The sequence below is a fragment of the Falco naumanni genome, chromosome 7 (assembly GCF_017639655.2).
Source record: "Falco naumanni isolate bFalNau1 chromosome 7, bFalNau1.pat, whole genome shotgun sequence".
NCBI lineage: Eukaryota > Metazoa > Chordata > Aves > Falconiformes > Falconidae > Falco > Falco naumanni.
In genome coordinates this window covers 29119775-29142381 of record NC_054060.1, presented here as the reverse complement: position 1 = coordinate 29142381, position 22607 = coordinate 29119775, and the positions used below count along the sequence as shown (strand labels likewise).

The following is a 22607-nucleotide window of genomic DNA, read 5'->3' as shown; positions in this document are numbered from 1 at the left end:
GGCACTTGCATAAGTATTGTTTCAGAGAAACAATCACAAAGGGAATACACAGATATGTGAACAATTGATGGATTTGGGACTAGTAATCAAGGACCCAAAATTAATATTATACTTTCAAAGGAAATGTTATATTGTCTAATCTTTAAATTGCACACCACTTCAGTGTTACTAAATAAGAGGAAGTGCAGGCTCATCGCTGAGATGGTGAGACAAGTTAGTCTGAGGTCAGTTTCTAGTTCCAGCCCAGACTTCCTGAACCCAAGTCACTAATTACTCCTACCCTTGTGTCCGACAGTTCCCTATCAGGAGATAACGATAATACTACCTTTCTCCACACTTTTTCTATCTTATCTATTAAATAATGGAGGGAGATGGAGAAAGATTTCATATAAAGATGTACAACCCCTTGCATAGTGGAACACCTCATCTTGATTGAGGACACATACAGTATTGTTATTTATATTAATATCAGCTGTCCCACCATATTCTTTTATACAAAGGAAGACTATTACAGAAAACAACTGCTGTAGAGCACCGCTAACTAGATATTACATGGGTCTGTCTCTCTGGTTTGAAGAAACATATATATCTGTCTAGACGTGGGCAATGTGTTAGAGGCTGGGTGGTTTATGAAGGCACATATCTTGTAATGGAGAGTGTATCGTGACTGAAAGGCTGACGACTAACTCTTCATTTTCATGGAATGGCTCCCAGAACTAGCTATTATTTACTATGAATCTATGCCGTGAAAGGATAATATATGTAATTAAAACTAACATAGGTATTTGATCGGTTTGGGTACAGATTACCACGCAAGCCTGTTTTAATTCATAGTATAATACCTATTTTATGTTTTACAAGCAAGAGTAAAAGCTTAAGGGATACTGTTTTCCAGATCATGGTGAGTCAATGAAAGACTATTTAAAGCTTCCTATTTAGGTGAGTGGTTATCCCCTTGTCTTCTTTCAAATTTATGATCTTCCTTCCTGCCTTTAATTGTCTTAGTTTTCCTGAGGAAATCAAAACATAATGGTATAAACCAGTCATTTTGTTGTACGTAATACATATGATTTACCTTTTAACTTTAATGGTTTTTACCAGTCTAAGGCTACGAGTGCAGCATTTGTATGCTGTGGGACTGAGTCAGTGCTGTGATGGTGGTGAACAGGTTCTGCTTCCAGGCTGGGTTTGTTTGGCTTGTTCTCCAAATCGTCTGAGGATGCTCCAGGCCCCAGGTCATCTCATACAATCTCAGATGCTTGAAAGTCAGGAGCTTAATCTGTGATAGGCATCCTAGTCATTGGAGAAATAACTCTGCAGACCAATTCTTCATGTGGTTCTTCTGTGTGGTCATTATAAGAGCATGAAGAATCACCAGTGTTGCCAACCAGGCAGAGTAATTAAACCTTCTTGTCAGAGATCTTATCACAGTGTGACAATCTGGTAAGAAAAAAAAGCTGTGCCAGGGTGCAAAGGGGTTCACACATAACTGCCCCTGCACCCATTTGCTTCAGGGTGATCAACTGCCCTGGAATTTATGCAGTTACAAGGAGACAGCCTGATAGTGATCGAGGTCCTTCCACCCAAACCATCCCCACAAGGTCATAGATAGCTTTCGAGTCCATAAACAGAAGCCTAAAGTACCTGCTTAGGTATCTGCTGTGTCCCCTTGTATCCAACCGTCTGCAGGGGTTGAGTTGTAGACGTCTCTGAGATTGATTCTCCCCTGTCCCCTCTTGCCAGCTAACAGGGAAGGAAAGTTTAAAATTTCAGATTCCATGTTTCCTACCCATGCCTGCATGAATTTATTTTAATAAATGGGATGGAAGGGGAGCTGTCAGTGTTTGCAAACCAGGAGTTCGTGGCAGTATTGATATGCCACTTTCAATCTATGTTCAATACACGTCACTTTGTGTTTCTGTTCTTAACAGTCGTAAGTGACCTGGCACAAAGCACACTGTGATCTGTGGGTTTGGAGCAGCTCCGTGATGGGCTCAGTGTGTAGAAGTGCTGAGTATATTGGTAAAGCATGAGATTTTCAGTCGAGCTGGGGAAGGTGTGCTGAATTTTGAACTGCCTCAGTGTTACTTCTCTTGATGAAACACCCTTTAACATTATGCCCCATCTGAATTTTTCAGATTCTAAGTTAGGACTCCTTCATAAACCCTGTCGCAAGAGCAGGCTCATGTTTTATAACAAAAATCACAGTTTTACTTTGCATTTATAGGTGAGATTGATCTTTACAATAAAGCTTTCCTCACTGCAGCTTCTTTAAAGAAGTAAAAGGACGTAAGGGAAACAGAGTTGGAAATATTGATTTATGGGTTTTTAGGTAGTCAAATGCTGAATCAATACAAAATATGCACTGTGCTCTTAAATCTGCTGCCAAGAGTGAGAAAACAGATGCTTTTCCCATGTTTGTCTGTGTCATCCTCTCATAGTGTCTGTTCCACAAACAGCACTGTGTGCGTTTGAGCACCAGCAAGCCTGCAGATTGAACACTCACGTAAACCGAAGGCGAGACAGACCCTGGCTGAGTGAAGTTGTCCAGGTTATTTTGAAGTCCTTTTGAGGATACTTTGCTGAATAGGAGTGTGCTGAGCACGTTCATTACTTCATTCCCACAGACAGATGGGACAACTCACAGGGAACAGTCTATTTGCCAAGTGTAACCTCTGTGGCCACTGAATACTAGTTTCTTCAGATTTGGTAGCCATTTGAATCTCTACATCTTATTCACACATATTCTTTATGAGCAGTAGCATGAGTTGCAAAAGCAAGTCCTACCAGGGTGAGCATTTCTGTTCGTTCATTTAAAATTTGTTTTCCTTAAACACACATCTGGCAATGCAACATTCACTTGCTACTCATTTGCCCCAAAAGGCCATGACAGCGAGTGTTGAGTAAGATGGGAAGTGATATTAATAAAATTGAAATTATGATTACTGCCCATAGGAAAAAGATACAAGTTAATACACCTCCTTCCACACTACAGTAGGATATATTTTGTTTTCAAAATATCCTAAATGGAGTGTCTTCCTGGAGTCTCTGCTGCTCCCATATGTTGCTTTTAAATATCAGATGAGTTTTTTCAATTGGTTTCAACATCTTATGCTGTGGCCAGCTGATGTAAATTGGCATAGGTCCATTATACCATTGGAAATATGTCAGTCTCTACCAGCTGAGATTATAGCACAGTTCTAGTTTAAAATATGCTTAACATCTTTTTAATGCTTTCTTGAACAATGTTAGTAAAGTCACCTGTTTTATCAGTAAGTCACACTGGTAGAAGTTAACATCTTGGGGAAGAGGAAAGAGAGCAGGACCTGTCTCCACTCAATTTTTAGGGCAAATATCCTTTCCAAAGTCACGATGGGAGGGACTATGTTTCTGTAAGACCGGTGGGATAGAAGAACATAATTTACCATTTTAAGTGGTTCTGAAAACCGAGCTAAATTGAAAGCATTAAAGCAAATCTTTTTGGCTTCAACCCTGGCGCTGCTTAAATTATTCACTGTAAATATACGACCATACTGATTTAATACTTCTGCTGTTCTTTGTGATTTTGTTGAATGAGATTACCTTGATTTGCTGCCTGCTCAAAGCACAGTTTTGCCTATTAAATAACTTTCAAACGGTCACCTTGGGCTGCATAAAAATATTACTGATACACTCAAATAATTTCTCCCCTTGAAGTGCCCGTCTAGTTATATCAAAAAGAAGTACACACACATTACCCTCGTGCCCCCAGGTAAAGCGGTGCTTTGGCAGGGCTTTGTACTTGCCTGGAGTCACCATGTGCTGGTGGTCCCTTGTGCAGTCTCTTATCTCCACACCCTGATGTTCCCCATGGGATGTTGGGGGTGGGGGGATGGGGGTGTCCCTGTCCAAGACTAATGAAGTTTTGGGATGGAGCAGCTATCTCCTATGTGTTCTCCCCCACCCTCGGTTCATTTTGCCCAGTTGTCTTTGGGATGGCTGCTGGTACCATGAGTAATGAGCATTGTGAGCAGAGCTCTTGATGGGGGCTGTAAGCTGATCTAAGCAGAGACCACGTGCCAGCTGCAGGAGTGGTGTTCCAGTACGGCAAAAGCCACTTTCCCAGCTGAGCTCACCCCAGCACCAGGCAGTGCAGTACAAACCCGTGCTGGGGTATAGCTGGAGATGCCACAGAGCTTGGCGATGTTTCTCATCGCTTTGTGGGGGGAGCCCAGCTCAGCTGTACAGGAGCTGTTCCCATGTGCTCTGGGAGCCCACAGATACCCCTCAGTGCTCTTTGGCCCCACAGCCAGCCACAGCCTGTACTACAAGGAATATGCTCAGCCGAGCTGTTCCTTGATGGATTTATTGAGTTAACTAGAAACACGGATAGTATCTGGCTACCCCAATAAAACCAGAAGGACTGAACAAGAACATAAAGTGAACGTCAGGTGATGAAGCTGAAGCATGGATAAAGATGGGTGTTGTCAAAGTGGAAGGTGAATTAGTTGACTAAATGTACCTCCTCCTGAAAGTTCGGTTGTTGTGGGAAGACTGTCATTTAGGTTGACAGTAATGGATGTTCCTGGGTGGTGAGGTCCCTGAGGTATAAAGCTTCAGGTGTCCAAAAAAGGGGGTTTATCACAGCTGTAGCCCTCCCAGGGTCAACACTGGCTCCTTGCCTGAGGAACAAGTGCCCCTTTTGGATGCTTTCAGAGACCTTCAGGAAACTGTGTCTGTGATAGACCCCTCCTCACACACCCAGGCATCACCCCAGCCTTTCCTGGAGCATTTTACTTCTTCCTTCTCCCATCTGGAGAAGTGTTTGCAACTCTGAGGCTTTCCCTGCCTTCAAAAGGGAAAATCTGGAAAATTTTTTTAAAGCATTTTTCTCAAGTCAGAAACAATTAAATCTCTGTCCCATTCTTGATACTTTTAAAAGCCTGGTTTGGACCATTCACCTCAAGTTTGGGGTTTGTGAGAGGCAGGTGTATGAGTGAAACAGAGCTGATACACAATTCTGTCTCCATCTTTCTACACCCTCAGCTTGTCTGCCAGGCAGTGCACTTGCTGCTTTTCAGATTGGTGATATCTGAAATCCACTGAAGTGGGAAAGCAGAAAGGATGCCATTTGGGAACTAGTGATTTCAACATAAGCACGTTACTGTGCTGCTTTTTTGCAGCAACAAAATAAAGCTTAAAGGTCTTCTCTGCGTATGCCATTATCAGTATGTTGGGGAAAATACATTTTTACATATATAAAGCAAAATAAGCTCTGGGAGGCTGGCAGCTCCCTCCAGATGACATAAAAATGCTAGTACCTGGAAAGAATAAGTTAAAACCCTAGGGCTGTGTGAAATAGTAAAATGCAGGGCACAGACATCAGTAGTAAAACTCTTCTCCAAAGCAGTTTGAGGATGCCTAAGTGCAAGGTCATGCTGCTTTTAGTTGTACCATTAAATGTTCCTCTTGTCAGAGTCTACAACATAAAAAGCTTTTGGTAAGTTTGGGGCTGATTGTCATGTCCAGAGGGTATTTAAATATGCTTGTTTTGACCTGAAGGAAGTGTTGCTTGCCAAAGCCAGGTAAATGTCAATCTAAACCCAAATGTGAGTGGTAGCATTGGTATTCATAACTTTGAACACCCATGAAACTTCCAGCACTCACTGCACAAAATGCTCCTCCTCAAGGTCCAAGCCAAGTCCATGAGAGGTTTGAACTTGATCTTGTTTCTGGTTTAAGACAGTTTGGTTGTGTTGCAGCCCTAGGCAATTCTGCCAGTCTGTGCCAGCTGGACACATCTCCCTGGCCATCGATCTTCACAGTGTGTTGCACCCAGCAACTGGCAAATATTCAGTGGTTTTTCTGTTGCTTGTGTTTCTCCTAATGGAACTCCTAAGTAACCTAATTGGTAATTCACATTTTAATGAGCTTCTTATTATGGGGTTAACAACCTGCATTATTTTGTGTGGCTCTAACCATTAGCAGCTTGATCTTAAATGGTTTTAATTTGTTTTGATGCATGTCTGTTGACTTAGTGCCTCAAAAAGTAAATAGTTCAGTGCAGATTTGATCAGGAACAAATTTGGGATATGCCCTTGAGGTCCTAAATGCAGGCAGCAACCCTCCCACTATCTGCTCTCTTTCAATTTGCCTTATTAAGACTTTCCCAAGACCCAGCAGGATGCGTTTTTCCAATATGATGCTCCACAAAGTTGTCCCGCTACTGCAGTAATTGGTGGCATGCTATTGTAACCCAAAGGGCTGCTTTCAAAGCATCTCCCTAGGTGTTCAACTCAAGGAACAAATTTATACTGGCACCTTGGTGAAAAAAAAAAATAAATAAAAAAAGAGAAATCTGAAAAGGGACCTGAATGGGTGGGGGAGGAGGAGGAAGACTGGTTCCCAGGGATTTCACACATAACTTCTGTTGCTATGGCAATCACTCTGTCTGTCTGTACTTGCTCAGAGCAACAGCTTCATCCCGAGCCACAGTCAGGCAATTTCAATACTTCTCATTTGGGAGTGTGGGGAGCAAGCAATGGGGACGTTGTCTCCACAAAAAGTGGTGTGTAGGGGAGGTGATAGAGAGAGAAGAACAGTTTGCAAATATGCCTTAGCCTGGTCCGTGCTCTCGACAGGGTGTCATCTGGGGCACGTTTGTGTACGGCACCCAGCACAACCACCACCTGAGTTTCAGCTGGAGCTTTGAGGCAGAGCCACGGTACAGACAAGCAAAAAAGTTTCGGTCAGGGAAGTGAGAATTCAGCAATTACACCCTCCAGCATGTGGAGGAACTACAAAATGTGTCTTGTATCCAAACGTCTCTTTTGCGTGCTCTCAAACTAGCAGGATGGGAGAAAGTGTTGAATCACAGATATTGTCCTTGGTAAAACACCGTCTCGCCCACAAATTGCTTATAACACTAATAGAAACATGGCACAGACAAGAATCTGTGGGAAGAGTGAATCACTGGAAATGACATATTTATATAGCACCTCTCGGCATCGTATTATGGCAGCTCTGCTTCTGTGGGATCTGATCCTAGAGGTCCTGCTGTGCTCTAGACCTTGAGAATGTACTCAGCCTTCAAGCTCTGCTTAAATCATCACCTTTCCAAACATAGGAACTGGTCAAAGCGTTCCCTCCATCAGAATACCAGGTGGCTCACTTGCACTGACCTTAAGACAGGCCAGATTTCAGCTGAACTTCATGATGCTTTGTGCCCACAGAACAAGAGGGGTGCAGCGTAAGTCTACCTGCAAACAAGGTAATCATGCTTCTGAAGAAGGTATTTTCACCAGGCTAGAATCGAAGAAAAATCTGTAACTTCCCACACCCTTTTCACCGTGTGATTTCAGGAAACTGCTCCCTCGTGATAAAAAGTTCCTGCAATAATGCACCCTGAGGTGTTGGTTTTTAAGCTTTTCCAGAGAACAAGACGTGTCCTGCTTAAAGAATTGTACTCGCCAGGGCACAGCTTGCCAAGCACTAGGATGCAGGCTCAGAGAATTGAATTTTTTTTTTCTCTCTCTAAATTGAGCTGGATCAAGTCTTAGTAAGAAAAGAGTATCTTGGCACAGCCTGGATAGAAAACAGAAATAATGCCAGTTGCGTGTTAACTTTTCAACTGGCATGTATTTTGTTGTTTAGAGCTGGTATTAGTGGGATGTGATCTTCTCTCCAGTGCCAGAGAGGTTAATGTAACTGTCACTACAATAATTTGGGTTAGTCAACACATATCTCAGTTTAAATCATGCTTCACATGTGGACTTAGCGTATTGAAAACATTTAGGATTTCAATCCACACTTCCTCTTTCAAGTCAAGGCTTCTTTCAGCTTCTCTGAATGCTTTTAATTGACTTTTTAAAGAAACTGAAGTAAGTGGATAGAGTCCTTGATACAATTTCCAGCATGCAGAGCAGTGCAAACTCTGTGCCATGAGCATCATGCCCAGCAAGACTTGCTCTGAGCATGGACCACTTGGCAACACCTGCCATCCTCCCCTGAATGCTCATTGCCACCAGCGATAGTCCAGGGGAGTTTCTGTGCCATCTTCTAGGAATGTTTCCTGGACCCATGTGCCCTGGAGTCTACTTTTATCTGGAAAAATGAGAGGTGTCCTCTGTTGGTTTTGGTGTATGTAGCACCATCAGGAAGGGAGCATCTGATCAGGGAAAGCTGCTATCAGAAAGCCCTGCTCAGAATAAACATTGGGCAATGTAGAGAAGGGTCCGTTTTGTCCCGCCACATGGCTTCCCTGGTTTCTGCTGTCTGGAGTTATGTGAATCTCCCACACTTCGAGCAGCAGGAAGGGTTATTTTTTTTTTCCCAGCTGTTGAAGTGTTCCACTTAAATAAATGGGCTCCGGATGGGGTCGCCTCCCCATTACAAGAGTGAAAAGTAGTAGGGCCTGTCTGAAGTGAACTGCCTGCAATCATGTTTCTCTTTGAGAAAAATCTCACTTTTTCCAGAGGGCTCCCTCAGCCTGGAAGCCTGGAGATAAGGAGGCAAAGATAAAGGCTGCACTGTGGAGCTGTTTGCATTGGAAGAGACAATAAAGTTGATGATAGTAAATGCTGAGTGTATGAGACTGAATGGTTGGATGGAAAATTACTGAGATATTATATGCTGCTTTATCTTGGGAACTCAGCAAGCAATGTGATTTCTAGCCCAGGGTGATACGATACTAGCTGAGCTGCATCCTAAGATACATGGGAGGACGACTGGCCTCTCCCTCATGCCAACCCACTGCTCTTCTCAGGGGTCTTTTCTGAGCACTTCACGCCATGGACAGCGCGTGGCCTGGGGACTGGCACATCCACTAGTGACCACCCGCCTGTTGGGAACCGTGTCCTGCCTGTGCCACTCCTGGGAAAGTCACACAGCAATGTTCCTCACCTCCACTTGATTTTTATCTCAGTCCTTTTGGGGTTCTGAGCCTTCACCTGCCTGTCAGTCACTCTATGTTAATTTATTTCTTTTAAGAGCCACCAGCACTTCCCTCCCCACAGCCGCGTTGTGCAGATAAATTAGGTGGTGCCTGAGGGTGTACGCTCCAAGCCTTTCTGACGGAGCAAACCCGAGGCCAGCACTGGCGGTCGGCCACTGGGGCAGCAGAGCAATGGACTGCACTGCTCTTAAAACAACATCCAAACCAACGAGCGAGGGAGACATCTCCCTGCCATCTGAAGCCTGCCTGTCCTCCTGGCTGCCAGAGAAAGCCTTCATGGAGCGTTAAGCAGATTGAATGGAGGCACAAGGCAACTTCCTTTCCTCCAGCCTGTGTGTTGCTGTGTTATACCAGAAACCTCCATTACACTGAGAGGAATTCTTAAATCCAAGATCCATAAAAGCTGATGTAGGTAAGCTGGAATTAGGGTGGAGCCTTTGTCATTCCTTTATATTTTTCCCTTCTTCCTCCTCCTCTTCCCCCCTATCGTTTCAGTGAGCCCAAGCAGGGACTGGAGGGCAGGAGTGGGACCAGGCTGCATGTGGGGAAGCACATGCAAAGTCCAAATGATGTACCTGGGACCTTTCCAGGGCACTGACTGCAGCCTGCGTGTCAACTCTATCCAACAGCCAGGTCTGCTCCTGGTTAGGCCCCATGCAGGGTTCAGCGTCCAGATCCAAAGTGGAGGAATGGTCTGTGACCAGCTCAACAGCAACCTGCACTCTTCTCCTTTCCAAAGTTCCTGCAGAAACACACCAGGGACTACAGATTTGTTTTGCTTTACACATGATGTTTCCAAAGGGAAGATATTAGCCCTTGAAGCACAGGGACAATGGGAAGGGTGGAAATAAACACACAGGCTACATTACTCTTAGGTACAAAGTGACTGGGGCCACCAGGAATTAACTTGCCCTGTTGCCTTCAAGTTTGAATCACAATCTTTTTTTTTTTTTTTTTTTTTTGGTATTATTTTCACAGAAAGGCACATCCTTTCCAGAGCCAGGCACAGGGTTTTTCAGATGCAATCTTCAGAGCTTCAGATGGGGTTCCCTGTTTAACCTCTGGGGTCTAAGAAAAGAGCCCATTTCCAGTCTCCACTGAAAAATTGAGACAATTCAGCATCTCCCAGCAGCATGCTGATCTCTCTTTGCTTTGGTCAATGGTGCAGTTTTCCTGCCCAGCATGCTGTTTCTTCACAAGCCTGGAATCTGACAGGGCTTAAAAGAGGACAAAAATTATACAGGTGTGTATCACAGACATCATTCCCCCATGAACCAACAGAGCCCAAATTAGCCTGGATTTACACCAGCTCAGTAGGTCAGCCCAGATGTGAGAGTGGAGCTCAGCATACACCCAGGAGCCCAGCCCCACTGCCCACAGTGTCTCTGCATCTCTTGGACCAACGCAGCATGAAAGGGATGGGGAAGGGTCTTTGGCAGACTCTGTTGCCACAGTCTTCTCTGCAGCTGCTGCCTCAGTTTCCCTATTCCTGGGGCAGTCTTGGAAGGAGGCTTTGGCAGGAGTTGGTTAGTCCTGTGGTGTGTCATGGGGAGGATGTTACTCTGTGTTTCCACATCTCACAGGTAACTGGAAGGCTAGGAGAGGGTCCCAAAGCCTCAGCTAGTATCCAAGGGGCAGCACTTGTACTCTAACATCTCACACCGCAGTTCCATAACCCACACAAGGGTGCTTCTCCCTACAGGGTGCCCTTTATACTGTTCCTGCAAACTGGAGATCTTCCTAGCAGCTTTGTGATTGATAATCATATATACATACACACACACATATATATACCTTACAGAGATCACTGGGCCAGAGCCTTAGCTGGCAGATTTAATAGAGCCAGATGGTATATGCCAGAAAATACGGCCGAGGCTGAAAATTTTACTGGGAGGGAATTGTTTGTGACATTTTGTCTCATGTCATGTTGTTAGCAAAGCTGAGCAAATAACTCACTCTAAATCATCCAGTCAATGGATGCAGCCGCATCATTGCTCACAAAGTCACCATGGAACTGACCGGTGCTCTCTTCCTCAGCCCCAAATCTCTGGCCGGACAAGGGCTGGCCATGCATGATTCCTCCTCCATCTCCCCAGTTCACTGGGGAAGGACCCCCTCCACTGGGCAAGAGAAGAGACAAGCTCTGCCTTGGAGTTCATGTGCCCCCTAGTCTGGGCATGGCCACATTACCCTGGAGCAATGTCCAGTACTCACAGATTAATTTCCCGTGACTCACAATATAATAATTCCTGCTGTAATTCATGGTATGACTCCTTGCGTTGTGCTTCTAGGATTCACCATCTGAAATTTGAGGAGAAGTGCAAGGGCTTGATTGGATGTGCGAATTACAGGGCGTCTCCCAGGGATCTCACTGCCCGAGCATAGAAAGCACCCAGTTCTCAGCTACAAATGCTTCCAGCCTCAAAGTGTGGTGGATATCCTGTTTGCAGAAATCCCAGATGTTTGCTTTAAAATTCACTCCAGCCCGAATGTTCATGCTGGTGAACTTGTTCATTGAACTGCTTCCAGAAAATGAATGCAAAAATGGGGCTGGGACACAGGGAGGGAGTGACAGGCGATGGTTTACTAGTTCGCCGTGGGTGAATCAAATGCACACGGACACTATCTGGGATTTGACCAGCCATGATTGGAAAAATTGTAGGAATCAAGTAATGGAGATGGTAGAGGAAATCCTGTCATTCATTGTTTTAGTCTTACTGATGTCACTTTTATGTCCCTTTTATCCCTTCTCTCATCCGAGGCTTCCAGAGGGAATGTTGTGACTGACAGTTTTGGTCAGACAACCAGACATGACGTGCAAGAGGTCAATTCATTCTCTGTTTGTCAGAGAGGAAGAGATTTATTTGCTGTAGGTACATCCGGCTTTGGCTTCTTTGCGATGCTCTTTTGTTTATGCAAACCAGTCAGCTGAGGGCACGGAGGTCAAGATCTACATCCCAAGTAGGAAATCAGTGCTCAGAAATAGCAGCCCTGGGAGTTCACCAGATGAAGGTCCCTCCAGGCTCCCTCTCAAAGGAGTCCCATGGAAGAGAAAACAAAAGTCCTGTATTTCTACAGGAGGGCACATTTATGGTTTTAAATTGCAAAGCCCCGCTTTATCACAATGCAACCAAATGATTTCAGGGTGGATACACAGAGGAGGTGATGGGGAACTGCTAGCAACTCACATTTTTCACATGGAAATTCCAAGTGCTTTAGAACATGTGTTTTGATAAATTTTGCCATACCAGCCCCTTTTGCGAAAACATTTGGGGATCAAGACAATGAGTCCTTATTTGCTACATAAACACAGAATAAAGGTCAGGTTTGTGCCCAAAAGAACACAAACTCTTAATAAGCCTATTCAGGTGGCTTTCTACTCTTGATCTGCAGTTATGTGGTAATCATTGGAGGCTTTTATGAACTGAAGGCTATCTCTACATGACATTGGGCCTCTCTCCTTGCAAGTTGCTTTTACTGCTTGTTTGCAGCTGTGGCTTCTGTCTTGTTTTCCTAACCCATTGCTGTTAAAAATTGAAAGTGGTTCAAGTCTCAGGTGAAATAACTCTCTCCGCTGACCCTGTTAATGACAGACCTATGTACTTGCCTTGCACTGAGTTCACGAAGTTGGTTGGTTTCCTTGTGCTGCCATCTACAGAGCAAGCAACAGGTAGTGCCTGGGGATTATTTAACAGTCAGTAAATTCCAAATCCTCCTCTCTAAATCTTCATGATCAGTACCTTCTCTAGCTCTGATAAGCACGGGTGGCAGCTGAGACTGCTGGTTTTCTCTCCCAAGACTGTCCTTGAAGTCATCACCATAAGACTGTCAATCCAGATCACTTTGCTGCATCATGGGCTGCTTCAATACCAGGGAGAATTCAAGTCTTCCACCCTCTGACCAGAGATCAAGAGCCAGGTCTCAGCTCCCAGAGTTTCTGGGCTATCCAACAAGTGATCTCTTCCTGCCTCATTCTCACTTCATGCTTTGATTCTTCATCCTCATCTCCACAAGACCTCTGTCTCTCCTTCAGACACCTGAAGCTCTGAAATACCCTTGTGGCATCAGCAATGACCTGTCCGGGGACATTTTTCTGCACATCAGTTCTCCCGGTGTGGCGCAAGGGAACTGGAGCCTCTGCCACTGAGCTGCTGCATGCCCTTAGTCTCATCACCCCAGTGGCTCTCTGAGACAGGACAGCGCTGCGATGTTCTCCTGTAATGGAGGAAAATGCCTGGGGTGATCCTAAATCTTTCTGTTTATTTCAGTAAGTTCAGGGTCAGATGTCAGGGTCAGAGCTGAGTATTGTTCATGCCAGGGCCCAAGAAATGGACAAGAAACCCCTTAAGACAATCAGGCTGGTGGGAATCAGTTTAGTTCTGGTGATTTAGACATTGAAAAAACAGCCCTTTAACAAATCCTGATAGTGTTTAACCTGCATCTGGAACCAAAAGGTGCTGGATGGACCCTCTATTTCAACAGAAATTAAGAAAGCAGACAGTGAATGTTTTGAATTATAATGTGCTAACATTTAAAAATCAGATCCAGTCTGAATGCTCTTTGTATGAAACCCTACCCTGGGTGACTCCCTTTAGGTTAAAAATAAGTGTTGCTTTTCTGTATGTGGTGCAAGTGACTGCAGTCGGAAAGACTCGGATGCAAAGCGTATGGACCGGCCTGCAGAGGGGATTGCAGCGCAAGGATGTTTGTCGCTGGGATGGGGCAGATGCCGGGCGTTCCCCGAGAAGGAAGCACTCCGGCATGATGGCCTTCTCCTTCCTGTTGTATTTGCTCCCTGGGATGGCAGCAGGCAGGAAAGGTCTGGTGCAAGGTTATAGGTTCAGCCTGCAGATCAGTGGCAGGGCACGCGGTAAAGACATTTGCAGACATGGAAAAGCCAGGCTCCTGGGAGGCTGCAGCAAGTATGGCCCGTGGGTTTTCCAGCCCCACGGGAAACCGGGGTGGTTAACAAGTGCCAGCCTTCTGGGGGTCTGCCTGGCTCTGGAGAGCAACCAGACACCACAGAGGCAAGGGAAACACGCTGCTCCTGCCGACTTGCTCAGTGCTGGAGGTTCTTATCCTCCTTCACGACTCTTTCTCCTGCACAAAGCGGCAGCCCACAGCTTCCCTGCGCTGTGGCCTTGCAGGAACCAAGGAGGGGTAGGGGCGAGCTGCGGCTGGCGGAGCTCCGTGGGGAAAGCAGCCTACGCGCCGGCACAGGCAGAGCAGGCGCTAGCGGGGCCCGCTGAGCTCCTGGGACCTGCTGTCAAGCAGAGCTTGCGCTCAGTTAATGGCTGAGCTGAGCTTGCCAAAGCAAGTAAAGATATAACCTGCAGCTCCCTCAACGTGTTTGTGCAGCTCTTTGACTGTGTCTCGGAGAGGAAGGAGGGCACTAGGCAATAACTCACATACCTGCGCTGGATTGTGTAAAATGTGGCGGTGAGCACCCGCCTGCCATGTTGCTGCATGTGCATTGGGTTTATTAGTCTCTGCCCCAACAGCATATACGCTGGTATTTTCAGGGTGGGGTTCATCACAGGTTTCCACGATTTATTTCCCTTCTCTTTGCTGGGGTTTCTGAAGCCTCTGAAGAGGCTTTTGAGGCTGTTGGAGGGAATCATATTTTTGTGCCTGTGTGCTAAATGTCTTTGGCTTCAGGGTCACTCTGTAGTATCCACAAGGAAGAGGACTGCGAATAAGGGGCTAGGGGGGTGGGGGTGGGGTGCGGGGGCAGGTATGCTACTGAGGCAAGGTCTGGGTGCTCTGTGCTAGATCAGAAACCACTCTTGAATAGATTAGGGAAGACTGACATCCAGGACTCTGCAGAAGCCAGCACTGGCCAAGGACTTACGGCCACCAAGTAGGTTTTGCTGACAGACTTACTTGCACTGTACAGGCAGCCTGCTGGCCTCTTGTGCAGGATCCAAATCCGTTGCAGAGGAGAGCCTAATAAGCAACAACAGCCAGTCTGGCTCTTCCATCTCAGTTCCCAGGATGCTTGCTCCACCCTACGCATCCCACGCGGTGCCTTAATTCCCCCGTGCCACCTCCACCTCCCTGGCTGATGGCGAGGCACCAAGTCACCTGCGGCAGTGAGTCAGCTGCAGGCACTCATCGCTGCCTGCAGGTGCCTTGCAAGAGGCTGGGGGTACAGTCAAGCACTCCTCCTTTCCCGAAGAGGACATTCAGATTTATTTAAAAAGGCATGATTGACTTTAATAGCATGCACAGCTACCTGGAGGCTGCAAACTCCTGTAGGAAAAGATGTGTGAGATGAAAAGAAGTCTCCTGCAGTGGAGGAAGCATCACGTTGAGCTACTGCCCTCTGCTGCTGCACACCCCGACCCAGGCAGAGAGTCGGGGGGGTGAGCATCCATTTCCAGCAAAATTTCTCACTGGAGGCTCCCAGGGGCTCCAGTCGGCCATCCTGCCTTCTCTGTAAGGACTGGGAAGCTTCTCCAAAGTTTTTATTCAGGACGAAAGTAAACAGATTTGTTCAGCTTGTCCTGAGCACTCATTGTCAACGTAGGTAGCCTACAAGGAAGTAACTGTCATTTACCAAGATAAAAGGTTGCTATTTAATCACCAATTATCTCTTATCATGCTTTGCTGACCTGACACGAGCCAAACTGAATGCAGCGCTGCCAGTAGGTGCTGTGTCGGTGCCCAGGGAGAGGGAGCCTCCGGGCTCCTCTGCAGAGCGTGGGCAGACAGGATCTGGGGTTTCAGTGTCTCCAGAGCCTTGTCATACGTCTTGTACCCCCTGCTCACTACACACCATCCCCATCAGTAACACTACTTTTTAAACAGATTTTTGATCTATTCTGATGTACTGCTCAGTGTCTAAATGCTGCTTAAAAGCCAGAAGCAGGAGGTAGCTGGGAGAGGTAATAGCACAAATAATGAACTGCTTGGTGGACACCCAGAGCAGGCACATGAGCTCCCACTGGCGTGCCTTCAGGTCAAATTATGGACGAATGCACAGGGACAGATGACACAGGGAAGCCATTTCAGGGAGGGATGTAGGCAGTCCTGAATAACAGCAGGGTCGAGAAAGCAGTATTAAAAGCAAAAATCTGGGAGGTACCTGAAGCACAACCTGGCTCCTGATTTTGTCCCCAGTGATGGTAGGAAGTTGCATTTGCTGAATCCGGATGCAGGTTATACCCAATTCCAGCTGAGCTGATGGGCACACAGAAAGCAACATCATAAAGTAGGTGGCAACTGATGTCCCTTCCCTGCTGCCACAGCTTGCCTCTACTGCTGCCCATACCAAAAGGTGTGATGACACTTGACATCCCTCCCTCCCCGAGTAAGCAAACAACATAGGCCATGAGACCAGCTCAAGAAAATAAAGTTAATGCAATCTCTCATATTTGCCAATGTGCGTTGAGAAATGGTCTCTGCTCTATCCTGTTGTAACCCCACATCCACTTCTATACACAAAAATATTTTTCACTAAGGCTTTCAGCACACTATAACCCTAGATTCACCTTTTCTTCTCTTTCTTGAAAGAAATACTTAGGAATTTTAAAAGCCATCTTGAAAAATATTCTATAAGAATAACCCGTAGAATTAGCAAATCGTTGTAGAATAGAATAGTTCTGCTGGAAGCAACCCACAATGACCATCTAGTCCAACTGCACGTTAGATAGACAAACAAGTATTTTTAGAGAGTTGTGTACAAATTCTTAAAATTAGACAAAGACTATACAGTGGCATGGCTCTCTAGCAGTGCTGGGTGAAATGTCTGTCACTTCATCTTAAGCAGAGTGTACGATTATGATCAGCACCCAAAACAAAGATCACAGACTACATCCCTGATGCTGTTTTTTTCACTCCAGAAACACTATGTCCTAGATATAAGATAATATTTTTTCAGCAAATTAGCGAAAAAAAAAAGTCTGGTTTAGTTAGCATATGAAATGCACTCTGTGCACTGCTACTGTCAAAAGTGTAACTGACTGCATAATGAAATATAATTTGGGATGTAAAAATGGCATTTTAATATGCTTTACTCAGGGAGCAGAATTTGATATGTCATACTGGCTTACTGGTAATATACATTTCCCACTGGGTAAACTAAGAGACAAGTAGTCATGCTATCCAGGAAGGTGTCAAGTCATACCCAGCCAAGAATATGCTTTTCTAGGCCATACAGAAAAATGTTAATTTGCAATACATGTCTTAATTCAAAGAAGATAACTGGAGTCACATGCTTTAGACCAAAATTACAGTAGTCAGGTGATTGCTAGGGAAGGCAGTCACAATCACCAAACTGGAAGCAAGCAGAAATGAACTAGCATTACACAGCCTAAATCTTGCTCTGCTCTGCTGCTTGGGATGCTGCAATTCAGGGGTTAAGGCTTGACCAAGCACTGATGTTGGGGCTGGGTATGATAACTGGAGTTGCCCAGGGAGCAAGGCATTTGGAGCTGCAGTTCTTGATGGATAGCTTCAATCAGCCTTCCTTCTTGGTTAAAGCTGGGGAAATGGTTCCTCAGATACGTGACTTAAAATCAGAATTTCTGTTGACCACCACACAGAGGAACCCACCAGTTACATCTCAGAGTAACTGCCAGAAAAGACCAAGAGAGCTGAACTGGTGACTAAACACCCATTTCCATTAAAAAAAGCCTAGCTTCTGAATCAGGATGCTACTGCTTTAGAAGAGAGATGCTGTGTGTGGTGGACATGCAGAGGAGGCTACAGACCCAGGGACTGCCACCACCATCTACAACAGCCTGCAGGGAAGGGACAGCAGAAATCTCTGAAATCGGGGCTATTCGCAGCCAAAAGTGCCCCTCCACCTCCTGCAGTGACCCGAAGCCCAGCAGCACCCCTGAGCCACACACCCGACACCCGGGAAGGTCGAGGTGTGTGTCAGGACTCATCCACCCCAACAGCAGATGCTACAGACCCCACGCCCCGGGCAGGGGAGATGCCCCTCACTTGCATCGGCAGCCACCTTCACTGATGGCATTCCCAATGCCAAAATCAACTCACAGTGCTTCATCCTGATCGATCCTCAACCAATTAGCGAGCTTCCTAACAGGATGTCCTGTCGTGTCACTGTTATCTTTATTTGCCCAGTGCTTCAAATGCCAGAGAGCTGGCTGGGCAGCTGGGCAAAGCTAGACATTGACTTAAAGGAACATTGGCCAGTTTAGCATCTGCTGCCTTACTTCCCGATTGCTTCGCAGGGAATCCTCGGACCTCCCTCCTCGGACTCAGAGCCTGAACTCACCAGCAACCCCTCCACACCTCCATTATTTTTTTTGTTTGTTTTGCCTTATTTCTATTTTATTTTTGGGTGAGGAGCAAGAAAAGTCTGGTCCCTCCTACAGCTCTAACTGTAATAGGCCAGGCTCATCCTGAGGGTCTGAGCAGAAGCACATCCCAGGCTCTGGGACCTACCCTTCTGGGAGCTGCAGTGGTGGAGGAGACTGCCTGGGCAAAGGAGTTTTCAAATCCCACCAGAACATCTTGCCTGCGAAAAGGGAGTCTCTGAGTCACCACAGCTCCTGCTTCCCTTTTCCACAAAATCACACTAAAAAAGGCTGGTTCTTGCTGCTGGCACCAGGCAGGTTTGGAGCAGGGGGTGGTGAAGGTGTAGGAGGACAAGTGCTGCAGGGACTGGCTCCTACCGCCCACCAGTATAAAGCTCCTGTCTGGCAGGTGGTGTTTCTCCACTGACTGCTCACAGAGCCCAGTACCCGGTGCTGTACAGCCAGCAGACCAGGACACCTGCCCCCGGATGAGCCCACCTTGCCTCTGACTTACCCCAGCCACAAACAGATGCTCACAACAGCTTGTGCAGTGGTGTACAACCCCCCTTTCGGAAATGGCGTGTTAACAGTCAACCGCTTATTATCCTGATTGGTTTAGCATTGCATTTTGGCTGATGCACAAAAGCCTTGCAGTCACACAAAGGAGCCAGTGTCACACTAGCTGCAGCTGAGCAGTAACATTATATAAGGCTAATGAAGGTAGAAGAGAGCGTGGATCCCCGTGAAGGCTGGAGCTGTCACGCCAGGGAGTCTGTTAATGCTGCAGCTTCACTTCAGCATTGTGAAGGATTTGGAATCACTTTTTTGGCCAATCAGTCTCCGCAGACTAGAGGGTCTGCTGCAGGATGGTCCGTGTAACTGACAGGCAGGGGGTGACAAGCATGGGGAAGTGGCACGCACACGAAATATGTAATGAAATTTGTGTGCGCACACTCATTGAACATGCAGAAATGGAGGCTAGCCTCAGAAGGGAGACCAAAATGAAGGAGAGACTCTTGGAACCGGTGACCCTTGGCCACCTATGTCTGCGCTGCAGTAGGGTAAAAATACTGCAACAGCCACCACCAGCCCCGTGAGCATCTGAATTACCTGGGATCCCCTGGTGTACCACCTCCACCGAAGCCTTTCCTGATCTTTCCTCTTCCAACTGGCTGTACCTTTCCAAGTCTAATTTAACTGACCATTTGTTGAACTTTATCTTCTCCGACTGGACCAAAAACATTGTGTGTAAGTGCAGGAAACATGGAGAAGCAGTTTAAATCATGTTCTTTAACTTTGCTGGAGAAAGGGACCTGGCTGCTGATTACATGGGGCCAAACCACGCAGCTGAGGCTTTCTAATATTGCCTCAAGGAGTGTAATTTCAGGGAAACTAAGCCTGGCCTTGAGTTGGTGCCCAGAGGTAGGGGAAGCAGAGAAGCAGCGTGCAGGCAGCCTGCACTGCTCTTCCAGGCTCTCTGCAGAGCAGGAGGCTCAGGGTTTCTGTGCCGTCTTCCTGGGGACCAGGTCTGAGCCAACGCATCAGTGCTCAGTGGAATGGTCCCTTCATGAGCATGTGTCTTTGTCCACACTGCAGTTCCTGGGACCTGACAGCAAATTGCAAAATGACTGCATATAAAACAGGTCACCTCTGGGAAGAGGAGGGGAAATGAACTGTCACAAAATACATGTGAGAAAAGGAAATGTTTGCTCTTAGAAAATAGGGTATGTTGTCCCTCTGCAAGCCTAAATGCGCCCTTCCCAGTTAAGGCACTTTAATAGCAATGGGGAATTGTCCTGTCCCATCTGCAGAGCAGCACCTTTGGACTTCTCCTTTGTTAATGGAGCTGAGATTTCCCCATCCCCCAGTGATGACTGGAGTAGGTGGCCTGAGGAAAAATTCTTTATTCATGTGAAGACAACCCATCAGGTTCATTAAGCTGCAGATTACATAGGTTGATGACAGAAAGAAATTAAATAAGGTTTTGTCTCTTTACTTCCTTATTTTTAATTGAATAATAGACAATTAATTTGATTGAAGCTAGTAATGTTAAACAGTTTTCTAGGACATCACATTGAGAAATGTCTCATCCTGCAGGTTGCCCTGTTACTTCTTTGGCAGTGATTTTGTGGCAGTGATTTTAAGATGCCCACTGAGATGTAGCTCCTAGATTGTTATGCCTTTTCTTTTTTTGGAGAGGTTGGTGGAAAGTAGGGTTGATATCATTATTCCATATTTAAGCCTGACCCAGGGGTGATGGAAAAGCAAGCTAGTGTGAAAATAGGACAACTCCAGTGAGAGCTAGGAAGGAAGAGGGCACAAGACCCAGGCTGCTGAAATGGGGAAGGTCCAGAATGAATGTCGGGTGGACAGATGCCGCTCTCCTGTTCCTTGCGCTCATGCCCATGTCAATACTGGTGCATCCAGTGGGAAGTTTGCCTGGACACATGAAAGATTGCTTGAAGGAAAACAGGCTGAGTGCTTTCCAGCCCGCATCTGCAAAGCCCACGGGGGTGGGCAGATGCTCAAGGAGGGCTGCCTGATAAGTTATAGACGGGCAAGCCACTTCCTCACCTCAGTGCCTCTGCCAGCAGCCATGCCAATGCCCAGGCTGATCAAATCTGGTGTGGAAAACAAGCACGAGCTCAGTGGAGCAGGAGTGTGGTGAGGTAGCTGCCCCTCAACAAGGCTGGCTCTCTCCCTGCCACAGAATGTGGAATACTGTTTGCTCCAAGCACACATAGTTTGTGTGGGTGTAGATTTACATTTCGTTAAGGAAAATGAAATAAGGGGGCTGGTTTCAACTAGCCTGCAGTTTTATTATTTGCAAGAGCCCTTGCCTTCATGTGATGCTTTACGTAACAGCCTTACACATCTGCAAAGTATGTAAAGCATTTCCACTGTTGGGAAAAAGAAAAAAGGGAAGGAGATTTCTGAAAGGTACTGTATCCCCTGGGAGGACTTCACAAGGAATTTTTAGCTCCCACCAGACAAGAAAACAGCAAGGATCAAGAGTCTCTTCTCTAGGGCCAACTTTCCCTAGGTTTATGAGATAGTAGACCACACTTCCAGGCATGACCACAAACCATGCTTGAGAACATACCTGATAATGTCTTCAGTTCAGAAATAAAATGCTAAAATGGGATGGGCTGAGTGGGAAAAGTGGCAAGAAACTGGGACATGCATCCTGATCTCAGGGAGAAACAATGGTACCAGGAAACCCATGAAATTAAGAAATGGATAGAGCTCAGGAAGCAGGAGAGATGTTACTGGGGGCAATCTCTGAGCGGCTGCAGAGCTGCAGAGAGCTGAGCTGAGGGCTATGTTTCTGTCTTACATCACCTAGAAGACGTGAACAAGCACACTCCTTCTTCAATGCTTATTATTACCCTATCTGATAGTGCAATGTATATACATGTAAGGCTGCAGAAAAAAATAGCAAAAATGTTATGAATGCCTCCAAGGAGGATTGGAATGAATGAGAAATGTCTGAAGCTGTTCAAGTGCAAAGTCTAGTGAATCAGCCCATCCACTTTTCTTTGGCTTCTGAGTCTGGGTGGACCCAAACCACAAAGAAAAGAGGAAACAAAGGTGGAGTAGACATCGAGAAAGATCTTTCTGAAACTTGGCAGTAAAATGTAACAGCTCCCAATCACTGCTCAGCCCACGCAATGTGAAGCAATTGGAAAGGACTGGAAAATCACTGCATGGTGCCCTGAGGTGCAGGGGGTGTTAAGTGTGCTTCTTTGCCCCAAGAGCCACTTAAGAGCTATATGACTTCTGAGGAATTGTCACCAAGTTCCTCTCCCACTGGGGTTTCCCTTAAAATGACCTGTAAAACCACAGGAAATGTGAATGTTCATTTCAATTCAGTAGTTCTGCTTCGCACTTAGTTGTCCTCATTTGGAGGTATGTCACCAATTCTAACAGTCTTCCCCATTTTTATAGTCGGGAATAAGTCTCAGGCTGTGAGACTCCTTCAAAACAGAAATTTGTAACTTGTCATAGTTTCTAAGTGCCCATCTTTTGGACATAATCCTGCAGGTACCTCCTATAAGCAGCATGGCTTACCCCTGGAAGATCTCCAGCAGAACGTACCACACAGTCAGAATTGGTTCATCAGGGTCTCAGGAGCATAAGACTGTCCAGCTCTTTTCTGCCAGTTCCCATCCTAAAATTGTAATATAAATACTAAAAAAACAGTGTTTCTCCTTCCATGTATCACCTGCACCCACAATCCCACATGGAACTTGGCCTAGAAAAGTTAGATTAATATGAAGTCCTAGAGTAGCTTAGACAGATTTGTGCCTTCAGGAAAGGGTTGGATCCAGTATTGTCCTAGCTCCTTTACCAAATCAGCAGAAAGGTAAGAAAAATTAGTACACTGTTTCGTGCAGGCCCTTTGC

General features: G+C 46.0%; 1 protein-coding gene across 5 annotated transcripts in view; it reads left to right on the top strand.

Moving 5' to 3' along the window:
* GPR132 (G protein-coupled receptor 132) overlaps positions 1–22607 on the top strand; it is an 87836-nt gene that overhangs the window by 10618 nt on the left and 54611 nt on the right. The gene's annotated exons all lie outside the window — the stretch shown is intronic.